At 34.2% G+C, this 26,146-nt stretch overlaps 1 pseudogene; it reads left to right on the top strand.

The window, feature by feature from the left end:
- Positions 1–25,673, top strand: part of LOC114890237 — a 175,678-nt pseudogene extending 150,005 nt beyond the window's left edge.
- The last annotated feature ends 473 nt before the right edge of the window (positions 25,674–26,146 follow it).

The following is a 26,146-nucleotide window of genomic DNA, read 5'->3' on the forward strand; positions in this document are numbered from 1 at the left end:
TACTTCCAGGCAGTGAACTATACACACTGGACAAAATGTCTCATCAAAGTATTTCATTTTTCCTCCTGTCACTGATAATGTAACTGTAATTGCTGAAGGCAGATGTTTATTACCATGTACAATGCATGTAAACTGACTGTCAAAAAGCAGAGCTTGTGGTCCATAGAGAAGTGACTCCATGAGTGTAAAAGTCAGTAGAGATCCATAGGTGTCTGACCACTCTGACGAGAATGGGGTGGGTTTGGTAGCAGGGAAACAATGAAAGAAATGCAAAGTGTTACTCTGAAAGGCTGTCACTATCCTGGCAGGTGAATTAATATTTCTGTGTAGTTGAATTTTACATGAATATTTACCTCAAAAAATTATATTTTCAAAGCACTGGGAAATCCAAAATCTCAAAATTTTGTATAAAAAATTTGTCTTTGTATTGTTTTATTAGGATGCATTTTCCTGAGTAATGAAGTAGAATTGTTTTCATCAAGTCTTTTCCATCTTAAATAATACAAAGATCACAATATAATTTTAACTATATTATCAATATGACTAAGGATCATAATCACACAATCTCTCAATTTGCATAAGTACCTTATTAACTTCTTTCTAATGTGACATGATACATTTGACAAAAATAATTGGACCAAAGATTTTATTATTTATTTTTTGCTGAAGAAACCATTTAATTTGCTTTCACCACATACAGTGCTGATATTAAATTAGTAATGTAAATGATCAATGTGGGTCTCCTCAATTTGAGTTATTTTTTTTAAGAAGTCATATTCTAAGTACTTTGGCAAATGTATTTCTCCCTTCAGTTTTCTTGGGAACAGCTAACAAAACACAGTTAACCACAAATTATTCCTGCAAGCATTATGTATTTATTTGTATGGTAAAGCAACCTGCAGAAAAGAGATACATATTATAATAAGGTGTTTAGATTATATTCCCATTGCATACATGCAAGTGTTTGCCAAAGTAAATTAAGCTGGGAAGCTATCATTTTCTTGTTACTGATAGAGTTCATCTATATTCACTTGCATTTCCTTTTTAATATACATTTTACTATCAAATTTTTTCAACCTCTTTCCTTCATTGGGACTAATCTTCTCTTACTCTCTCTCATTATGATGGCCTTAGAGAGTAAAGCATATCTTATGAACACTTACAAGGGTGTGGAGCAAGACAATTCTTTGATTTTTTTTTTCCTAAACGTTAATACCCATTTTAATAAACATAAACCAAACATTTTATTTTATTGCCTTTAAATTATCTAATATGCCCTAGTCTTCCAGGGTGTCCAATTAATGTCTGACATCAAGAGCACCTAATTTTATATAAAGCTTTATAGGCATAAGAAAAAGTAAGTGAACTGGGCAAAGTACTGTGTACATAATATAGTTATAATAATTATCACATTGTTTTCAAATTATTCACTTGTGTGTCACACATATCTACTACCTGTGACCTCTCCAGTGAAAAGAACATATGTTATTCATAATTGGTATCACCAGGGCAAATCTCAGTGTCTTCTACAAAGGGAGTTCTACAAAAATTATGGCTGAATAAGTGGGTGGGTGGGTGGTTGGATGAGTAGATTGTTGAACGACTATAATAATGCATTAACTCCCCCCAAAAAGAAAATTATGATGGAAAACTAGATTCCAGATGTAAAAATGCTTTATAGCCATATATATTGTTAGAGAAATAAAGTGTCATAATACTTAGCATAAATTTGGCCCACTTTTGTTCAGCATAAGCAGAACTAATTATATATAAAAAGGTATTTGAAATAATTCTGAAAGACAATCTAGAATAAAATCTTTAAATCCACTGATGTCATCTCTCAAAAAGCAGCACTTAGACATGCACGCAATTATGCAAGTCAATCATTTACACAGAGAAGCATAAAAGCTTACTGCAGAGGCAGAAAATTAATGAGAATCAATAATTAACCTTATTTCATCTATTCAAACATCTTAGAATTTGAAATATAAGTTATTACACTACACAATATCCTTTGGAATTTAGAGTGATGGCACCAAGGAAAAAGAACCATTATTCTCTCCTTTCAAAGCTACTGAAAGCAAGAGCAAAAATCAGAGTTAAATAGAGTTTTAAAACTCATTGCCACACAACACATTTCAGCTGACTGCTCAGCATTCTTTCCACGCGCCATGTTGTGTGGCTCTCTTGTTCACTTTCACCTGTATTTTGTTCTTCCTCACAACATGATCCTCAAGTAGAGCTGCATTCTACCCTTATAAATGCTCATTAGTGATGAATCTGGCATTCACTGCATGTGTGATTTCTCCAGATTTTACCATTAAAGTGCCCACCTTGCCAAGTTGTTCAATTTATATCCAAGGAGAACACCTAGCCCTACTTTTACGCCAAATTGTACCTTAAATTAACATTGTTTAGCTTCCATATCTCACAGTAGACTCTCTCCCCACACACATAATTTATTCATTTTCTTCACACAGATTCTTCTCTCTAGGGGTTGTATAAAGTTCTACAAAGCTTGGCTGGATTATTACCGAGAAAGAAGTTACTGAGAAAGACTGAGGGATCCTTTGTCAGTTACCCACAGACAAAACAACCTAATCATCCTCTCTCAGCTGTAAAGTTCTTATGCAACTTGATTCATGGGAGGCCTCATCACCAACTAAATTGACATTTACATTTATTGAACAAATATTTAATGTACTAGGCACTGTGTAAGGCACACGGAACACAACAGTAAACAGGAAAGACAATGTTGTTTCCTGGAGCTTACATTATTGTGACTGAGTGAAGGTCAGATTGAGAGCTAAATTAATATACAAAGAAAATATCAAATAGTGAGCAATATGTGGAAGAAGGGAAACAAGAGACTAGAATATCTTTGAGAGAGACAATACTGTGGACTAGAAAATGTAAGATATTTGCACTCTATTCCTAAAGGAAAGGCCATTCTCACACATGTTCAACCTTTAGGAATGTATTTCACATGGAGAAACAGTGTCCAATACAGAGAAAATGAGAAAGAAATGCTTGTTTGTAGGGAAAAAACCCAGTATTGTTGCCATAATTTGAGTATCCTCAGCCACAAGAATGGAGAAAACATTTGTCTAAAGAAATAGAGGGGGAGTTACCAGCAAAGAACATGGGCCTCGGGGGGCCAGCAAACTTCTGTGGAATTACAAATATTCATATGAATGAAAGAAGAATATTTATGCTGAGAAATGAAAGACTGAAAAAAGAAGTTACATCTTCAGAAAAAGAAATAAAAAAAGACCTTTCAGTAGAGAAAGAGTAATACAAGGACCCTAAGTGGGAATAAATCTAGTGGATTCCAGGAATATAAAGACCAGTGTGTCTACAGTGTGATGCTTAAGAATGGAGTGGTATTACAAGAGGAAAGACAGTTAGAATAGGTCCAGATATATCAGGATAAGGGGGTGTGGTTTGATTTTAGAATGATTGAAATCTACTGGATAATTTTAAGTAAGGTTGTGACATAACCTGTCATAATATTAAATAATAATAAAGGTCATTTAGGATTCTACACAAGAAATGGACCAGCACGGATACAAGAATGAAACAAGATGAATTAGGAGGCTACTGTGGAAGTTCAGGTAGGAAATAATTATGGCTTATGCCAGGGAAATTAAAAAGAATGGACACATTTTGGAGGTAACTTTATAGAACTTGATAATTTAGTTAGATATTGGATGGTAGGAAAAGGTAGAGTCATGGATAACTCTCAAATATTCGGCTTTCATAACTGAAAACATGGTTGTCTCATTTTCTGAGACAAGGAGGCCTGGGGGGAAGAGAGTATTTTGGTCATGCTAAATTTAACTTGTGTATTAGGCATTAAAGGCGAGGTGTAAACTGGATAGTTGGATACTGTATATGAGGTTAAACTCAGTAAAAGATAAGAGCTGCAAAAAAGTTCAACTTCATGTAAATGGAATGAATAGTTATGATAACTGAAGCAATCACTAAGGGAGATGTGTAGCCAGAAAAAGAAGAGGACCCTGGGATAACTCATAGGGTGATATAATGTTAGGCTAATTGCATAAGCTTCCTATTGTAGCTGTAAGATGTCACTACAGACTTTAAGGCTTAGTACAACACAAATATATTTTCTTAAAACTTTGGAGATGGGAAGTTTAAAATGTGTTAGTAGGGCTTCTGGAGTCTTAGGAGAGAACTCATTTCCTTTTTCCAGCTTCCAGAAGCTGCTCACATCCCTTGGCTTTTGACTGTGCACAACTCCTTCCTCTGCATACATCATGTCTCCTTTTCTGACTCTCCTGCCTCCCTTCTTCTCTTATAATGTTCCTTTTGATTACATTCGGCTCACCTGGATAAACAGCATAATCTCCCCATCTTGAGATCCTTAACTTGATCACATCTCCAAAGTTCATTTTGCCATATAACTTATTCACAGGTTCTGGAAATTAAGACATGAACATCTTTGGAGTTCATTATTCTAACGTACCACAGACATGTAGTAGAGTCTGGGTTCAGCTCTACTGATTGTAGATTGTGGATTGTGATTTCAGAGTCCACATACTACAATCTTTCTGGGTATCAATTACCCTTGGAATTACTGTGGAGAGAGGTGCAATTTGGGGAAGAAACTGTACTAGGCTCAAATAGTATGTTTATAGGATTTTTAAGATGAAGGGAAAATTAAAGATCAGCTAATCCCCCCAATTCTTATACAGATAAGAAAAATAGCACTAGGAATAATTAAATGGGGTTAGGTCTCAGTGATGAGTGGTAAAACTAGAACTTAAATCCAGGTCATTTTACATGCAGTTTCTAACACACCCCTCACCACAGTGTATCCTGGTTTTTAATAAACTCATGTTGGATTGTAGACTACCATTTGCCAGACTGCTTGGGTTTGAATTCTGGCTCCACCAATTATAAGACATCTGATCTTGGTTATCTCTGACCCTAGTTTCTACATTTGCAAAAACAAGACAATAATAACATCTGCCTATTAGTGTGTTTATCTAGTGTGTTTACCTGTTAGCCCAGGTTTCATCAAAAGAACAGAATCAATAGGAGTGGTACCTAATATGGGATTTCTTATATGGATTCAGACTATAAAACTGTGGGAGATGCTGGGGAAATGAAGGATCAGAAAGGGGAGTATGAATATCCAAGCAGGTGTTACCAGTCAGTCTGGGAAGATATTCATTTCCAGCAGCGGAAGTGGGGCTGGGGATTAGATTTTGTGGGGAGGTCTTTGGGAAACTATTGTGTGTAGGTAGTTTTGGCCTCAGTGGGTCCACAACCAAGCCTCTGAGGGTGGGCCTAGAAATGCTGCTCGGCAGTAGATACAATAGTTGGGATGACAGCCTCACAGCAGAGTGGAGGACAGAAAAGACATTCTAAAGCCCACCAGGCAATTCTGTATCTTGTCTTGGCATCAAAAGACCTCCTGAAAGTAATTCACTTCACTTCTGCATTTAAACTCTCACAAGTTTCTATTGTGGCCAAGTTTAACTCAAAATTATATTAAGAAAAGAGATTCTTAGAAATATATTCTCTAGCTTAATCAAGTTGACACAGTTAATAAGCACTTACCATTTTCATTGACACACATACACATTATTTTACAAGTGAGAGTCTAATAAATTTGATACAAAAATCTAATATTTAAAAATTGATCTAAATTGTCAATAGATGAGATTCTTTAAAATTCAAAAGATCACTTAGAAATAAATCATATAAAAAGAACAAATATATATGCATCTGATGATATGAAAAAGTTTCCCTGAAGAAAATTAAAGGAGAAAACTTATTTATGTATAAACTGCATTGTTTAAGACATGTTTCATACTTTTGGGGGATGTGTACTTATGTATAACTATACCATTTTTGTTTAATGTCTGTCTTAAAGCACACTTTTTGTCACCAGCTAAAATATTTTTGAAATTTCAGTTACCAGAGACACAGAAATGCTCATTTATGCTCAGTATGGTGATCCAGCATTCTCTATAATTTATTTAAAGATTAGTCATTGATTTGCAATTCACCTCTCTAAATACAGAATGAAATTGGATTGCTGCAATTTTTCTCCAAGGACCTAGTTTTGATCTGAGGTACTTTGATTTTTTCTGCAGAATAAGAATAATATATGAATGTTCTACTGCTGAGGTGCAGTTTTAATGGCCTTATTGTTTTCTTGTGAACTTTTCTAACCATAGGTCTAGAATTCTTTCCAAAAGTTTATCAAAACTTTAATGAAAATAGTTATCTATTCTTGTACCAAATTTAGATTATTGCAAATGAAAATTATTACTTTGGAATTTCAAAATTAGATAGCTGTTTAGACTCTGAAACTTTGGGAAGTTATTTTTCATATACAACATTGATTTTTAGTATAATTGTTCTTACTACAACTTTCCAATTTCACAAGTCTGGAATATGTTCCCAGTCAGTACCATTTTTGCTCAGAAGAAAACATCATTTCTAAAATTCTCTTTACATAGAAGAATTGTATAGACAATTTATTTATTTATATTTTATATAAAATATAAATAAATATTTAAATATATATTTAAATAAATATATATTTTATATATTTAAATAAATTATTTTATATATTTAAATATACAAATATATATTTATTTATATTTTTATGGTGAATTATATTTTCATAATTGAAATAAAACTTTTTTTTTTTACAAATATTGAAACTGAAGATAAGAATGTTCAAGTCTCATTTTGAAGAGTAAATCCTGGAATGAAAATATAAAACATAAGGTTACTTACAAGTATAGTATCTTTTATATTGTGCCAAGTGTATTTCTGTAAAATTGGATCATATTTTTCAATGAATGCTTTACCTCCATCATAGTTACATTGTTCTTTCAACTTACAGAAAAATAGCATTTCTTACAGACATTTTTACATATAGAGCTTCAGGTTCCATTTCTCAGTATTTGTGTACTTTTAAGAGAAATATTCACAGCTAACTGAGCAGCCAAGTGTTCTCCTATATTTCCTGGCCTCACTTGCAGTATTAAGAAGTGTTTTAAGAAGATGTTTAATATAATGAAATACTAATTAGTATACTATTAATTGTGAAATTGGTTGCATTTAGCTGATAATATTGTGGCTCCACAAACATGAATCTTAAAATTTATCATTTGGGTACTTTTGGAAAGAGATGGAAAAAGAGAGAGGGAATAAAAATCATAGTTAAGTAAAAATAAAGAACATATTAAATGTTCTTTATTGCAAGAATAATGTATAAGGCCCAAATTCATAGCTGCTTTTTCAGTACTTTTTCCCTTTGAAAATGTTTTATAGAATATAAAGAAAGGAAACTAAGTATCCTCAGTTACAGTGTGGGGAATTCTATTTTGCATTTCTCTCTGCCTTAATATTTCATTTTACTTCTTCTCATACTATAGAGCTAGAATTACCCTGGAAGAATTTTCTATGTGGAAATATAGAAACCAAAGATTGAAGAGTACTTTTAAAATCATCTGGGAGAGCATCCTTGCTATTTGAAGCCAACATCCTCAGTATAGCATTGCTACCAGGTGGCTATCCAGCATATATTTGAGTATTTCAGAGACAGGAAACTCACTGGCTACAGAAAAAGACTTTTCTCCCTTTGGTCAGACAAATCGTTAGAAATTCTCCATTATTCAGAGTCTTAGTTACTTCTCCCTGTGTCCATAGGTCTTGTTTGTACCGTTGCAGATATACAGAACAAGTTAATTCTTCTTCCTCATGATTACTTGTAGAAGAAATGAAATAATAAGTGTATATATGTTTCTCATAATATAAACTAGTCCCAATATGTAATCATGGCTTCCTGTAATCTCATCTAGTCTTAATAGAAAGTTCCAAACAAAATTTCAATTAGTCTTATTTACCATCTGGTTAGACAGGCAGATTTGTAATGGTAATCTTCCACTAATAGAACTGCAATAGAAACTGTCTGTTAGGAAATATGAAAGGATAGAGCACTCTGCCTTTTCAAATGCTATATCCACCAAACTACACCAATAAAAAATGAATAAATAAAACTTTAAAAAGATAGAACTGAGTTAGAGAACTGTAAATAGGATGAATTCGTGAATTCACTTATGCCTTTGGCTAAAATACATTACTCTTTGAGTCATTTTGAAGCTGTTTACACAGTAGGGTGTTTCACCTACTAATGATATCGCAGCTGTCACGTGCATGCCATCAATGTTTATTGGCATCCTCAATGTCAGTTATTTTTAAGAAGCTCTCTTCCAAGCCTCTGAATAAATTATCTATCAAGTGCAGCAGTGCATGACAACACCCACATTACAATTTGCAGTCTTGCACAGGCTCTCATTATTTGGTGTAAATGAAATCCCAAGTCATTAAACTTCTTAAAAAATGAAGGCACCTTGTATTAAAAATATGAGCAATTTAAAGACCTCCTAAGTCATTCTTTCAGTCCACCATATGCATAACAATGATCCTAGAAATAGGTTCAATGCCTCAGCAATTGTTTACTTTCCTTTGAAAGACAAAAGTTTCTGTCAAACACATCATAGAAAAAGTTCAAGCAGGCTAGTTTCATCTATTCCACTGGGAATACGCTTAGAAAATTGACCTAGAGAAAAGACAACACAAGCAATGATGATAAGAAATAACATACTCTGAAATTTACAAAGTTATAAGTTATAAGTCAACAAATAGTGTAGGGTGTCTGCAGAATAACTATCAGTGGTTTATACTTCTATGTGTTGGCAAGATTTCCCCCCCACATATGCTGTAAGATTTATTAAAAAAAAAAAAAAAGAGGGAGCTGGAAGAGCTTTTCCTTAACCTGGTTATATGGGTCTTATCAGTTTCAGGTAAGATGGCAATACTTTCTTGACAATGATTTTAAACATATCTGCAGTCTCTCCTGCTATGTTTACTATGAATTTTGATGATGCTTTATATGAGCCTCAAAGCTATTTGATGTTGATATGCTTTTAATCCATGAAGTGAGGTCATAGCCCATTAAATAAAACATTTAATCGCAAACGAGTATGGAGTAAATGTATCTACCACAGCTTGTTTTGTTGTTGGTTTACCTATGCAGTAAACACATACGATACAGTGTAACATCTTAATAATGTGAACGTTGAGGAAAAACATTAAACACTTATAAACTAACCAAGTTTAGGAGTGATTTCACTCTGCATTACCAATATGTTTTAGACATAATTAACCCCTATGGTATATCTGAATCTGTAGAACTTAAAAAACAAAAAGAAAAAGAAGGAAAAGGCTCTAACAGCTTTATCCAGAAAAGTCTAAATGCAATTAAACATTTGATTAATATGGTTCTTTCCTACTATTGTTAAGTTCCACGAATGCAAACTTTCATTTTTTTCTTCTCCAGTGTATTTTCCTTACTTGACATGTTCCTAACATGGTAGACTCAGCCAGTATTTGTTAAATGAATGAATAAATAATGAAAGTAACTGTCCTGTTCAAATTCTTGAGTCTTATTGCTTTCAAATGACACTGTTATGGCAGGGGTTGCTTTGAAAATGTGTTTCACAAATAAATACAAAATTTTTTGGTGTTCCAACTGATGATAAATTTATTAGAAAAATTCTAGCACTGAAAGAAATTGAGCTGAATCTTAAAAACCGAGTTCAAATGGCATGTTTTTTGCAGATGAGGACATAAGTGGTAGAGATAAAGTAAAGGATTTTCTTATGGACACAGATCCAGTTCCCAGCTGAGCTGGAACAAAGAAAAGTGTTCTTTTCATTATCCTGTGCTGTTTATAGTTCTCTGTGGATTCTCTGCCATTCTATAATTCCCACAGCTCTGGCAACATCTTCAGTCATCATTATTATCTTCATTAGCAAACAAAAGCTTGCTCAGCTAAGAAAGCAAATAGAAACCCTGATTAATATGCTTATACATACAGTTAGATTTTTATCAGATGGTCTCAACAAGAAGAAGTGGAAAGGACAACGTGAGAGGACTCATTCAATGAATTAGTAGACAATCTCATGTATATAAAAATACATGGCTGGGTCTAGTAGCTCTGGACCTTCCACTCCTTGCGCCTGCTTTAATTATCCTCTTTGATGTCCACAACACTATAATCTAGAATTTCTTCTAGTTTTCTGACTGTCCCCTCAGAATTATTTACTGGCTCATCTTTTCCCTTCTTTACATCCAATCAATTAAAAAAACTCCCAAAGAATGAATTCTCAGCTTTCTTTTCTTCTTTGTGCCTGGGAAATACAATCTAATACCCTAACTTCACTCTCCTAGTTCTGCAAATTACTTCCATTTCTGTACGTCTAGCCTTACAATTTCTCATGCTACTGCAGCATTTCCCATTGGAATATTTATTAGCAATATTCTGAAAAACTATTCTATGTCTCTCACTCATTATGTCTATTCTCTCTTTCCTCTCTCTCTCTCTCTCTCTCTCTCTCTCTCTCTCTCTCTCTCTCTCGCCCCCCTGCCGCCCCCCCTGCCCCCGCCAACTGCTAACCATTAACACGAATCTCCAGGTCACCTTGACTGTGTCATTAGGCCATCATATCTACCCACTGCTAATTCCTAACAATCTACACAGTATCTCTCCTCTCCATCCTTATGATTACTACCTTAGTTTAAAAATTCAGTAACTTGTCCTTCAGCTTACTGAAATATATTGAAAATACATGTCCTCCTCTTGCCTCTAGAATATTTTATATATACTAGTCTTTTTGAAGAAAATACTACTTTCTTCCAGCTTTAAGCAAATACTAATCTACTATCTGTATCTACAGATCTGCATATTCTAGACATTTCATATTAATGAAATTTTACACCATGTGGTCATTGTGACTGGCTTTTTGGAATTGGTATAATGGTTTCAAGGTTCATACATGTTGTAGCATGTATAAGTATTTCAATATCTTTTTATTATCGAATAATTTTTCTTTGTATGGGTATAGCACATTTTATTTATCTATTAATCACCTGAGGGACACCAAACTCCATTTTGATTAGGGGTCCAGATAGAAAGTGATAGTGAGGAAAATTATTTGTAAATTTTTGAAGGTTGGTATTTTCAATGTGTTTATTTACTCAAATTTTATGTAAATCCCTTAACAGTCTTTGACACCAGGGCAAGAAGAACAAAACAGATGCACGAGTTACAGATTCAGTTGCTGGTAGTTACTGAAATAATTTTACATGGTTGAAGAGAGATGAAAGCTGAGTAGTTTCCGAAAAATGGAGAAACTGCAGAGATTCAGTATAAGAAAACATTGATTATTCATTTCTCCCCTTTTACAAATAAGAAAGTTGTTAACACCTCAACCCTTTTTTAAAAAGTTCCTTTCTACCTTGACAAAAATAATGAGCAATACCAAGAGAGCAATCTCGGGCTTCCCTGGTGGCACAGTGGTTGAGAGTCCACCTGCCGATGCAGGGGACACGGGTTCGTGCCCCGGTCCGGGAAGATCCCACATGCCACAGAGCGGCTGGGCCCGGGAGCCATGGCCGCTGAGCCTGCACGTCCGGAGCCTGTGCTCCGCAACGTCCGGAGCCTGCTCCGCAACGGGAGAGGCCACAGCAGTGAGAGGCCCGCGTACAGGAAAAAAAAAAAAAAGAGAGAGAGAGAGCAATATCTCTCATAAAGGATGGCGTTAGTTCTTAGTAGTAGGCTGAATCATATTAAATTGCTATTTTTGTAGGTGGAGAAATATTGCCTAATACATGAGTAAGTCTACTAGAAATGACTGAAACCCACTGGTGGGAAGAAATATTTTCCTTGTGGTGAATGGATAATAAAATGAAAGAAATAGATAAGTACTATTGTTATAATAAACATATACCACAACACATCATATTAGAAATATTTAGTGTCTTTTTTTCAGTATTTCTTTCTGAGAGTGTTTCATACTTCTCCTTACTTTCCGAATGTACACCCACAACTCCTTTCATGTGGGAATTCAACCTTCAGCACTAAATTCAAAAGTCCTGACTGCATCAACCAAAGATAGTTTATTTATAGGCTGGCTGGCAATTTATGACTTGGCTCAAAGAGATAACTTTGGGTAAAGAGATTCACTAACAAGAATATGAAGTAAGAGTAAAAAAAACATTGGGGGAAAAATAGGCAAGAAAAAAGTAGCTCATACCTAGATCTACTGCTGTTTCTCTACCTCATAAGCTTATTTTCACCTTCTTCTAGATTCTCATAAAAAGTATATGTATCCAAAAAATAAATCTACATTTTCTTTTTCTATATATTATATATATTATATTGTATATATATGTTAATACATAATACATAGATTGACATATATATAGCATATATATCCACTATAAGATAAACACCATGAGGGCAGGATGCTATTTGGGATATATCAGAAATTAAGTAGATATACATATATTATAGGTATTACCAGTTTTTTTGTCTGATAAGAATGCAGAGCCAAAAGAGCTTACAGATATTAATATAAAGACTTTGTTGCATGTCCTTCATTTACAAAAACAAAGAGGTTTTTTTTTTACGTTCTATTTGCAATGATAATAGAAACTATCTTGGATTATAGACAAAAAAAATCATTGTCTTTGTATTTAAATGTAAAAAATGTAATATTATTTTTTTTTTAGAGAAACATTGTGCTATTTTTAATAGCTCTAAAGCGCCAGGAGGGTTTCAATGTAATGGTAGTTAGTGTGGGATAAAACAAAAAACAAAAACAGGACAAAGTGTTATTGATTTAGAAAGAGACCTATTGTTCTTAATGTACGATTGTAGCATGTAAACCTTCTGTATAACTCACAGCCAAAAGTATAAGTATCACATTATAAAGTTATTGGTGCTTTTCAACTTAGTATGCCTTAGTGCTCACTTTATAAACATGACACATGAAAATAAAATAACCATTCTTTAACATTTTTTTCATGTTTGGAATCATTCTTCTTTTCAACAGATGTAAAATGGATTATGGATTACTATAGAAAAGTACTAAAAGGTGAACCTACAGTTGGATAGCATGAGCAAAGGGGATGAATATTAAATACTTTTTAAAAACAATATTTTTCAAAAAATATTAATTTCAGAAAAACTTTAAAATATAAACAAAGTTAAAGAAAACATTTAAATGGATCATCTAAAATCTATCAGACAGAAATAAATATTGTTAGTATTTTGATATGTACCCTTTTAGTATTTTACATGTACATGTAGTGTTATTTGCAGATATACACATACTTACAAACATACATATTTATATAAACATTAAAAAGCATGGGATTATGGTGTACATTTTGCTTTGTAAATTTTTTTTCTCAACAGTTTCGCAGATTTACTAAAATTCTAATATATGGGGCTTCCCTGGTGGCGCAGTGGTTGAGAATCTGCCTGCTAATGCAGGGGACACGTGTTCAAGCCCTGGTCTGGGAAGATCCCACATGCCGCAGAGCAGCTAGGCCCGTGAGCCACAACTACTGAGCCTGCGCGTCTGGAGCCTGTGCTCCACAAAAAGAGAGGCCGCGATAGTGAGAGGCCCGCGCACCGCGATGAAGAGTGGCCCCCTCTTGTCACAACTAGAGAAAGACCCCGCACAGAAACGAAGATCTAACATAGCAAAAATAAATTAATTAATTAATAAACTCCTACCCCCAACATCTTCTTAAAAATATATATATATATAATATATGATTGTAAGCATGAATCTGATTAATATATATTTATATATTAATTCCTTATAATAAATATTTAAGATGTTTCAAATTAATCACTATCATAATAATATGTAAACAATATTTGGAATAATCCCTTACAATTTTTTTTTATTATTTCCTTAGAGAAAGCCTAAAAGGGACTTTGTGAGTCAAAAGATACAGACTACATTTTTATTAACATATTAGCATGCATAATATACATAGCAACTTAGGTTCTAAACAAGAACATAGGGAATGCCCATTTCTTTATACCCTAACTAGAATAAAATAGTACATTTTTCCCCCAATGTTAAAACCATGAAGCATTGTTTTCATTTTAATTCAATAACTAGTGAAAATATTCATTTTTGCCTATTAGCTCTTGTGCAATTTGTCCAGTTTAGTGTATTCATTTATGTACTTTACTTATAAAAACTCTTTTCAGGTTAAATATATTAGTAATTTTCCTATCATATATATTTTGAAAAAGATGCTCAGATTGTATTTCTTTCTTTTTTTTCATGCACTACGAAAGTTTTATAATTCGTGTAATCAAATATACCAATTTATTTTTTATGGTGTTTACCTAGGGAATCATGCTTATAAAAGCCTTTTCTCTTCCAGAATTTATATAAAAAATTATTCATATATTTTAAGTAAGTTTACAATTTCATGCAATATAATAAAGTGTGAATACTTCTGAAACTCATGTTTTCTTTTATAAAAACTGCTAATTTTATTTTTATTCTTAAATCTCAAATTCAATAATTTTTCAACCCCAAAATGTTATTATTCTTTCCTAATTCATTTGAAATTTCAACTCTGTTTGCAGTTTCAACTACATAAGTATATATGGTCAGTTTCCAGCATTTATAGACTATTCCACTTATTTTACCATTTATTCCTGTGCCTATATTTTGATATATATAACTTTAATTTAGGATTTTTTTTTTTTTTTTTTTTTTTTTTTTTTGCGGTACGCAGGCCTCTCACTGTTGTGGCCTCTCCTGTTGCGGAGCACAGGCTCTGGACGCGCAGGCTCAGCGGCCATGGCTCACGGGCCCAGCCGCTCTGCGGCACGTGGGATCTTCCCGGACTGGGGCATGAACCCGTGTCCCCTGCATCAGCAGGCAGACTCCCAACCACTGCACCACCAGAGAAGCCCAAAATTTAGGATATTTTTGAATAACTGCATAACTGGAAATACAATCAACAAAGATTTGATTTTCATTGAATTTTCTCATCTTCCCCTCTTCCTTCACCTTTATGAAAATGAGATACTAAAGTTGAAAAGGCAAAAATGAATTAGAAAATGATCTCCCTCTCTTTCTGTGTGTGTGTATATATTTCTTTTATTGAATCAACTATGACAAATGTTCTAAATACCTCAGCATTTTTATCTAACATTGTACTATATTCCAAATAGTCTTACTCATTTATAGACAAATTTATTTGAAGTTATGGTAAAGAATTTATCCATTGTGAAGACCACATAAATTTTCATAATGCCATATTCAAAAGAGTTTTCAGAGGCCATTTCTTTTCTCTGCAACTGCATTAAAACAAAGACACTAGAGTCTTACAAGAGAAAAAATTTTCCTTTCCATTCACATGATCCACTTAAAATTGGCTGTGTCTTCCTTGGCTAGAAATAACTAGTTCAGATGCTATTGAATTTTTAACATGACTAAAAGAAAAAAGCTTTTAGACTCATAAAGGTTTATTCTTAGCAAAGAGTAGTAAAAGGGAAAGAAAAATTATATTGATACCTCTTTTTCTATTTCAGGATTAGCTTTCTCAAAGACACAGGGAAAAAAGGATTATAAATAAAAAATAAAATTTGAACAAATTACTTTGGCCAAAATATATCTACAGTTATATGCATAGAGTTTGAAGTTAATTAGTAGCCAGTACTAAGTTAAAAAAAAAAAACTATTTGGAAAGTAAAAATTACTGAGTGACCACTGTACAAAGTGTAGAGAGCAAACTATGAAAATTTTGTCTCTATAAATGACTAAATTCATAATTACCTGTCAAATCATCCAGAACAACTAGAGTTAAAATTTTAGGTTATTACATTAGTAAATATGGTCAGAGAGCTGGTGTTTTATCAACTCCTAAGTGAATAAAAAGAAAATTATTCATATAATTTGTATTTGGCTCTTAGTTGTGTTTTTTGTTGTTATTGTTGTTGCTTTGGTACATTTTAAATGAATGCCACTAGTGCTCTGAAGAGTCTCTTCAATTATATCAATAATATAGAAGTACCAAAGGAAAAGATGACTCGGTAGGCTTTAGAAATGTATCTACTTCGCCCTAACTTCTGTTTATCATCTCTATTTACCTCATTGCATAATGGAATAGATTGTTCATCTCCTATACAATGGCAAAGTCTTTAATAAAGCTAAATTGCATTCTCTCTAAACTCATTAAAAGCTTGAGCTTCCAATTGACATAAAGGCAAAAAGAAATTTTTAAAACACATATTGATAGATACATAGATGATAAAATACAAATAAAACAAGTAATTTTGCAGTCTGTATTAGCTCATTATTTTAAAATGAAGTCACATTTTATCTGCAATGTTTATGATTAGAAAATTGAGTCAACTTTGTTTTAAACAGTAATTTTCAGATTAAAGAGACACATTTAAAACAATCAATGAAATACTGTTGGTAGGTAAAATTAAAATTTCAAACTTAAATTTTTTGAAGCATGCAACCCTAGGGGAAAATAAAACAAAACAAAAGTAAGGCTGACTCATGATCAATGTGGATCCTAGTAAAGTGTACACACACGACTTTTTAGTGTTCAGTTAGATACCGTAAAATACTTTCAAAGCATCACTGTGAAAGATTAGTTCGTGTTTGATTGTGCTGCAGCCTGCGAATACTGACTAGAATGTCCCCAGCTATTTATACAGTTGTTTGTGCACTAATCTATGAAATTTCATAATGAGTTTGCATTTTTCAATCATATTAACTTGTGTCTTTTTTTTTCCCCTTGAAAGCACATCTAGCCAGAAATCCATATCAGATGAAAAGAAAGTTGGTGTTATCGTAATGTATTCAAACACATTCTAAGGGGTGAAAATGTATATCGTGAAAATTATTCCCATTTCCTCTGCAGAAAATTCTTTCAGAGACATTTAAAAATCGTGCTGGTTTCTTTTCCTGAAATGATCTGAACGATTGAAAATATCAATAGAGGGCACTAACAGGCTGTTCTGGAAAGCCTTTCATTTCATTGCTTGTGACAATGAAACCAAGCTGAAAAGGCAGTGCCTTTTAGCTGCATAAAGTTGCAGTTGCAGTGGTGGAAAGAACAAAAAATATACGTTGTCCTTGAGCTGAAACATAAGTTCACAAACCTAATCCATTAGTGATTCACTTCTCTATATCAGATATTATTTACTAGCTCTATGGATTCCTTTTCTAACATACCTTATTTTGCCTGTGGTTCTTTCAAATGAAATGCATTTCTATTTTTAGAACTCATTACTGATAACTAAACTCAACCTGGGAAAATATTTACTCATGCAGTCAGCTCTTCGTGATATATATTGATGGAGCTATATAGGAATATTCCCAAATAAGAACTATTTACAAATAATTATTTGTCTTGGCATCTTACTTCTATATTTTGCTTTTGAAGTCATTTTGGATATTAAGCTAATAATGATTATAGAAATAAATCTATGGTGATATCCAAACTTTAAGACAAGTAAGTAGTAACGGTGATCCAGAAGGAGTTGTTTATACTTTTTGGAACCATAAAACATGAGCAAGTTTATGAACACCTATGCTCTCCAGAATGTGATTTCTGGAACTTCAGGAAAATCTTTCCAATTTCAAGGGAGTTGATAACGGCAACTCAATCAACCATGTGTCTAGAAGCAGGAAAAATGGAGCATTCATGAATGGTGTTTGTGTGGACTACAGAGATTATCAACACAGAGACTACAGGTGAAGTCAGGGGATTACCTATGATGGGGCTAGAGAGCATCTGAAGTTTATCCTCCCCTATATTTGATAAAATCAGTCTATTTTGATTTTTTCAATGTTAAGCAATTTGCACCTCTGTATCTAACTTAAAGGCAGTCCCTTCTGGTAAAGATTCCTTGATATTTTTTTTCTTAGTTTTGAGTAACTAAGATTTCTTCAGAAAACCATCTAAATACAATGCCAGCTGCAGACTACACCACACAGAGAATCACATTAGGAATCAGAGATAGAGCTTTGCATTCACACAACACCTTATAACTTTCAAGCCGTCATGTGACTTTTAGGAGTGTAGGTGATGATCCCAGTTTTCCTTAACTCTAAAATGAACACAATTTTGGCTCATTAATTTGAACTGAAGATCAAATAAAAATATAAGTGGAGCACCTGGTGTATTTCAGGTGCTAAATAAATGCTTCTTCAAGTCCTTACCTCTTTTTCTTTTAGACATAGTCCCTTCAGCTATAGAGGTATTGTTGATTTACAATGTTGTGTTAATTTCTGCTGTACAGCAAAGTGATTCAGTTATACATATATATATATACAATCTTCTACTTTAAATATTCTTTTCCATTGTTTTATCATAGAATATTCAATATAGTTCTCTGTGCTATACAGTAGGACCTTGTTTTTTAACCATTCTATATATAAAAGCTTACATCTGCTAACGCCAGCCTCTCACTCCATCCCTCCCTCAACCCCCTCTCCTTTGGCAACCATCAGTCTGTTCTCTACGACTGTGATCCCATTTCTGTTTCATAGATAGGTTCATTTGTGTCATATTTTATTTATTTTTAAGTCTTTATGGAATTTGTTACAATATTCTTCTGTTTTTTGTTTTTTTTTAATGTTTTGGTTTTTTGGCACAAAGCATATGGGATCTTGGCTCCCTGACCAGGGATTGAACCCACACTCACTGCATTGGAAGGCGAAGTCTTAACCACTGGACCACCAGGGAACTCCCTGTGTCATATTTTAGTTGCCACATATAAATGATACCATATGATATTTGTCTTTCTATTTCTGACCTACTTCACTTAGTATAATAATCTCTAGTTGCATCCATGTCTCTGCAAATGGCATTATTTCATTCTTTTATACCAATTTTAAATTGAATATAACATGAGTTGGCAGAGACCGTATTGTTTCTATAATCACCTTACCCACAGAGTATGTCATTTGGTTTAAGCTTTTCTTGTTTTCTATCTCCTTTTTTCTCTTTGCTAAGTATTTATTTCCACCAGCTAGCCATCCTAGTGGATATGAGCTAGTATTTTATTGTGGTATTCATTTGCATTTTCCTGATAGATAATGATGTTGAGCATCTTTTTATGTGCTCATCAGTCATTTGTTTATTTTCATTGGAGAAATGTCCACTCAGATTCATTGTCCATTTTTTTTAGTTCAACATTTAATTTATGTTTTAATTTATTAACATCTTTATTGGAGTATAATTGCTTTACAATGGTGTGTTAGTTTCTGCTTTATAACAAAGTGAATCATGCATTGTCCATTTTTAGTTAGATTATTTGTTTTTAATTCATTAATTTGCAGATGTACTTTATACACTCTAGGTACAAGGGTTTTTTTTTATCAGAAATGTGACTTGCAAATGTGCTCTTCCATTCTGTGGTTTATATTTTCATTTTCTTATTAATGTTCTTTAAAGCACAAAGGTTTTAAAGTAGTCTCTCCTTTCATTGGTAGTTATGCTGTTTATTGTCTATAAGTAACTTGATGCATATAAAATGCTGTATTACGTTCCCAGGGCTGCCATAATAAGGTACCACAAATTAGGTGGTTTAAGCAACAGAAATTTATTGTTTCACAGTTTTGGAGACTAGAAGTTCAAAATCAAGATGTCTGCAGGGTTGGTTCCTTCTGTGATGAAAAATCTATCCCATGACTCTCACCTAGATTCTGGTGGTTTGCTGGTAATTTTGAACTTTCTTTGGCTTGTAGGAGCATCACTTAGATTTCTGACTTCATCTTCCCATGGCATGCTGTGCATATGTGTGTGTGTGTCCACTCTCCCTTCACCTAAACTCAACAAATTACATCAGCAACAACCGTAATTTCAAGTAAGGACATACTCTGATGTACTTTGGGTTAGGATTTTAATATAATGTGTTTTGAGGGACACAATTCATTCAACCCATAGAAGATATACTATCAAATAAATACTAATTCAGTACTTACTTAGATTTTACTTAGTAAAATATTAAAATTTACATAACTATTTGCAAGGTTTTTCTCACACACTGTCTCCTTTATTTTTCTCATAACCATTTGGTATGACGATCAGTACTTTTATCTTCATTTTTTAAATAAGCAACTGATGTCTATAAGGAGATTTCTGATTTGCTCCAGTTTATTAAGTTTCTATGTAACAAAAACACAGGGGTACGATCTACCACTCTACATCCTCTCCAGGATCTTTCACATTCCTAGGGTAATGCTTGTGATTATATCTATCTATTTAAAAGAAAGGTAATACAAATAAAAATAAATGTTACAGAAAAATGGCATAAACTTTTATCCAACAAGCCTAATGCCTATCTGCTTTGAGTTCTACTCAGCTAGATAACCTGGGAGATACAGAATGAATAGAAAGCATTATCTATGCTTTCAATATATGTATTGTCTATCAGGGAAGTTACAAATAATATAGAAAATAATGAATAAGAAAACAAGGTCAGAGAAACTATGATAAATTGTTCAACTGTGTGATTCAGACAGTGGTCAAAGGAGAATTAAATTTGTGTGTATTGAACTGTTCTGGGATGGTTTTATTATGAAAACTGAACTTGAATTAGGGACTGATATAAGGGGATGGAGTCTGATGTCATAGAAAGGAAGAGGCATTCCACATGAGGGCAAAAACATGAACCAAGTTAACAGATTGGAATTGTGAATCCTTTCTCTGGGGAAGAGGGACAATTTGAATTACAGTGGCTGAAGAAACAATAAATTGTAGACTTAATAATGGTAATTAAAAAACAAACCTTACCATTCTTCTCATTTCATTACTTATATTTGTTGATTAATAAGTGACTGCATTAATAGCTATAAAATTCTATATTAATTCCAAAGCATTCATCCAGCAATTAAGTATTAATTAAGATAAATATCCGGTATTAAGATAAATTAGAGCATATTCAAAGTAATGAATTGAAATCACTAATACCTTAAGTGCTTCTTTAGCCTACCTACTGGGCAGGTATGGAGTGTGGGCCAGGAAAGAGCAATATTCCTCTCCAAGGAAAGTCAACTCTAATCTGGTGGGTCAGTACTTTAACCTCACAGTCTACGCAATCCCTCTCTATTTTTCTGTAACTACCAACAAGGCTGCCAAATGTGATTCATGCACTTGTCTACTAGAAACTGAATGGGAGCCATCAACTCATTTCACACAGGTCAGCAAACAGCAATCAAAGGCTAATGGCTTTCTGTCACCACCGACCCAGGCTAGGTGCAAAGGCCGACCTGGAGGTTAGAGGCTCTGCATCCCATTACCTATCCCAGGAACTATCTGGTCCCCCTCTAAAAGGCAATTTACTCGGTGCAAAATTGAAAGTACTACCTGATTTGCTGTTTTCTCAGTGCTGCTTTCAAAAATACTGAAAAGTTTCTAAAGTGACAAAGAGGCTGGCCTCTTTGTTAAGTGTTTGGCAGGTTTGAGGGGACAATGATGAAAGAACTAATAGAAAAAAATCAAGTTACCTTATGGCAAAAGGTGAATCAACATTCACTACATAACAAAGACGGGCTAAAATTTTCATACAATTGTTGCTAAATGCAAAATATAGTCACACAAAAGTGTTTTCAAGGAAAGCTTTTTTTTTTTTTTCACAAAGTAACCATTAACTGATATTAGTGATTAGAGATGGATTGGTTAAAAATAATTACTTTTCTGGCTACATCATCAGAAATCCAAAATTATATGAAGAGTAGCTGACAACACAATATTTGATATTAGTACACTATGAATCTAGAGATTTTTTTTTTTTTCAGAAACTGTTTGGCCCAAACAGTTAAATAAATAAGTTCTATAGTTCTTGTCTTTGATTTTAGGATAGCTTTGCCCTAAAATTAATAAGAAACTATCAACAAATGCAAAATCAAAAATTGTGGGTGAATATACTCTGAAATTAATGAAGACTAAGCTTCAGGCACCCGCCTAAAGCATTGGTCATATCCAAAGCTCTGGTAATTTTTTGTTGATTCATTTTGTTATTTTTCTCTTGAAGAAAGTCTTTCAAATTAGGTAATATTTAGGTTGCAAATAGCTTGGATGCACCCCTATCAACTGACTAATCCTATTATGAATCTATAAAAACCTATAAACACTACGTCTAACTGTGCTTTCTCAGTCTACATAAAAATCACTAGAAACAATATTTGAACAGACTCCTCTCTGTGAGCCTCAGGAGGGAGACACAGCCCAAAAAGTGGTTGCAGCATTTTCTCATGTTATTTCATAGCATAACTACTCAGAGATGCACACACAAAAACAAGTACAAATGCAAATTCAAAGATAAAGGCAGAGTGGAAACAGATACTACATCTGAAAAAATTCTCAATGATTCTACTTAGGAAGAAATCGAAAATATCTTTCACTGTGAATGAGATAATTAGTAAGACATAAAATTATAGTTAACACAGAAATTACATGACTTTCAATAAAAAATATCCCAGCTTGTCAGTAATGCTTTGTAGTGTGAAATAATTCTCAGAACTCATGCTTTACAAGACTCTATATTATTTATTTTATAATAACCATAATGATTCACCATAGCCATTGACTTGCATAAATTGTGTATATGTGTGTGTATACTAGATTATTCAAAGTTTTATATATGTATAAATATTGTTAGGAATATGTCAGTCATGTTTTTCAACACATCACAGAAAGCTCTTCCTAGAATTATCTTTAAAATACTGACATATGAAAAATATCTTAGAGTCAAATCAAAGTTTAGGAATATCCTGAGTCGGCCCAGCCTCTCCACGGCACGTGGGATCCTCCCAGACCGGGGCACGAACCTGTGTCCCCTGCATTGGCAGGCGGACTCTCAACCACTGTGCCACCAGGGAAGCCCCTTTGCTAATGCTTTTAAAAATTATTTAGACTTAGAGAAAAGTTGAAAAAAGTATAGGAAGTTCTCATATACCCTTTACCCAGGTTTCATAAATGTTAATATCTTATACAATCATAGTGCATTTATCAAAACCAGGAAATTAACAGGGGTCAATACTACTAACTAAACTACAGAGCTTATTTGAATTTCACTCATTTTCCCATAGTGTCCTTTCAGGGTCCAATCCAGGGTCCCACAGTGTACTTCATTTTTCTTTCCCTAGTTTCCTCCAATCTGTGACAATTTTTCAGTCTTTCCTAGTCTTTCATTCTGAAGCTTCTCTTTTAATAGGAATTTCATTTATTTTCTGAAGCATCAGTTTCCACTGACTATTGCCACAATAATGTTATTACTATGCCAACCCACTAAGTTAAATGAGAAATCACCATTCATTTTGTGAAAATATGTAAAACAACACAAATATTTAAGGTCATGTAAGGAAGAATAATTCGAACATGTATATTGTTCACATATAATCATATATTTTTCCATTTTCTCATTAGCACGATATCTGAGAAATAGTGTTGTTTCATCTCATTTTATATGTGAAGAAACTGAAGCTCAGAAAAGGTACTTTCCCCAAATTGCTTAGCTGATTAGTAACAAACCAGAATTTTAAAACAATATTTTTTGTATTACAATTCATATGTTCTAGACAATCTCCAATGCATGACAACTACATATGATTAGAGTTTCATAGACTGTAAGACCTAACTCCTAACGCATCTACATCCTTTTTAGCTGTCCTGAGCAGCTTCAGCTGCTCACTCACAATAAAATATGACACAGCCCTATAGAACCGTTGGTTGCCAAGTCCTGGTATGGTCAATAGATTGTCAAGTTTGTACTTAATTTTTCTATTTTTCCATTAGGCAGTGTCAAATATTACATATACACAAATAATAAGCCTTTCTAACATCTTTCACATGAATTTCAATGAGCCAGAGTCCCTTAGTCCTTTAGTACTGAACACCAGTACTAAATTTCTCCCTTCACATTACCTCCCAGTTTTGAAAGGAATCACATTCAGAGACGTCTACCCACATACCTTTCCCCAGATTTCCTTGTCACCAAGGTACCATGCAATCCGAGCTGTCCATCATGCACTAGGTGTTTTCTGTCTCAATAAGTCATAAAGCTGTGCACACACAGCAGCACTCCATCATCAAATGGAAGTGGTATACATGTGACTGACTGGTGTATTCAGGCACAAGCAGACCCTGAAGGCACAAATAAGTTACATGAAGAGCGGTCCAAATGCCTAAGGTCCCTACTGCTGTCACACTATCTCAGCCTGTACCTAAGGCTTCATGTGGAGCCCCCTACAATCACCTGATAGAAGAAGAAAAGACTCAGGCATGGTTTAGAGATGGTTCTGCATAATATGTAGGCACCTCCCCAAAGTGGACAACTACAGTGCTGCAGCCCATTTCTGGACCTCCCTGAAGAGCAGTGGTGACGGGAAATCCTTCCTGTGGGCAGAACTCTGAACAATGCACTTGGCTGATCTCTTCACTAGAAAGGAGAAATGGCTAGATGTGCAATTATATACCAGTTTATGGGCCATGGCCAGTGGTTTGGCTGGATGGTCAGGGACTTAGAAGAATACAGTTGGAAAATGGGTGGCATGGCAATGTGGGGAAGAAACATATGGACAGACCTCTCTGCATAAGCCAAGAATGTAAAGATATCTATGTTCCATGTGAATGCCTACCAAAGGGTAATCAGCACAGGAGGATTTTAATAATCACGTGGCTATGACCTGTTCTGTGTATACCAGTGAGCTCTTTCCCCAGACACCCAAGTCATCACCTAAAGAGCTCATGAACAAAGTGGCCAGAGTGGCAGGGATGGAGATTACATACAGGCTCAGCAATATGGACTTGCCACTCACAAAAGCAGGTTTCCTACAGTCACTGCTGGGTGCCCAATCTCTTAGCAGCAGAGATCAACACTGAGTCCCAGAATATGGCACTATTCCCAGAGGTGATCAGCCAGCCACTTGGTGGCAGGTTGATTACACTGGACAGTTTGCGTCATGGAAGAAGCAGTGTTTTGTGGTCCTTACTGGAAGAGATACTTACTCTGGATGCAGTTTTGTCTTTCCTGCACGCAAGGCTTCTGTCAAAACTACCATCTGTGAACTTAGGGTATGCCTTATCCTCCTATCAATTTGATCATTGTTTCTGATCAAATAACTCACTTCCCAGCATTTTCTCATCATCCTGTAGCAGCTGGCTTGATAGAACAGTAGAATGGCCTTTTGATGACCCACTTGCAGCACCAGCTGTGTGGCAATACCTTTCAGGGCTGGAGCAGGGCTCTCCAGAAGGCTGTATATGCTTTGAATCAGCATCCAATATACAGTGCTCTTTCTCCCACAGTCAGAAGTCATGGGTCAAGCAGTGGAAATGGGAATGGCACCACACACTAACCTCCTGGTAATCCACTGGCAAAACATATGCTTTTTGTTCCCATAACCTCATGTTCTATTGGCCTAAAGTCTTTGTTCCAAAGGAAGGAATGCTTTTACCAGAAGACACAACAATGATTCTACTGAACTGGAAGTTAGGACTGCCATCTGGCTACTTAACTCTTCGCGTTGCTCCCTTCGGACTTCTCTTAGGATTACCATGCCTTTTGATCGAGGTCAACGGAAAATTACAACAACCGAATCCAGACAGGACTACTAATGGCCTAAACCCTTCAAGTATGAAGTTTTGTGTTACCCCACGTGGTAAAGAACCATAACCTAGCTGAAGACAAAGGGAATATAGAATGAATAATGGAAGAAGGTAGTTATAAATAATAGCTAAAAGCATGTAACTAGTTACAAAAACAAGTAGTATAATTCTTAGGTGTGTTCCTCCTTATTTTGTTGTGAATATATTTCTACGTATGTGTATAGCAAATATCTTTGTTTTCTTCTTTTATTCCATTACCACATAATATAAGATGTATTGACTTATTATTATAATATTTAAGTGTTGTTAATTTTACATCATAGTATTTAAGTTATGGGATATCAAGGAGAAGAGTAAACATAACTCAAGGACTTTACCTCCTCTTCTGGAGAAGGGGTTACTAGAGTTATTGGTTACATGCAGGATAGTTGTAACATAATAGGTGGAATTCTCACCATGTTATTGTCTTTATTTGGAGATTAAGTATGGTTAAGAAGATGTGTATGGGTGTTATGTTGACAAGAAGTGGACTTGTAATGGTTAATTCTATGTGTCCACTTGAGTGGGCTAAGGGATGCCCAGTTATTTGGTTAAGCATTATTCCTGGTATGCCTGTGAGGGTGTTTCTGGATGAAATTAA

Source organism: Monodon monoceros, unplaced genomic scaffold, assembly GCF_005190385.1.
Source record: "Monodon monoceros isolate NGI ecotype Baffin Bay Population unplaced genomic scaffold, NGI_Narwhal_1 Super_Scaffold_11, whole genome shotgun sequence".
NCBI lineage: Eukaryota > Metazoa > Chordata > Mammalia > Artiodactyla > Monodontidae > Monodon > Monodon monoceros.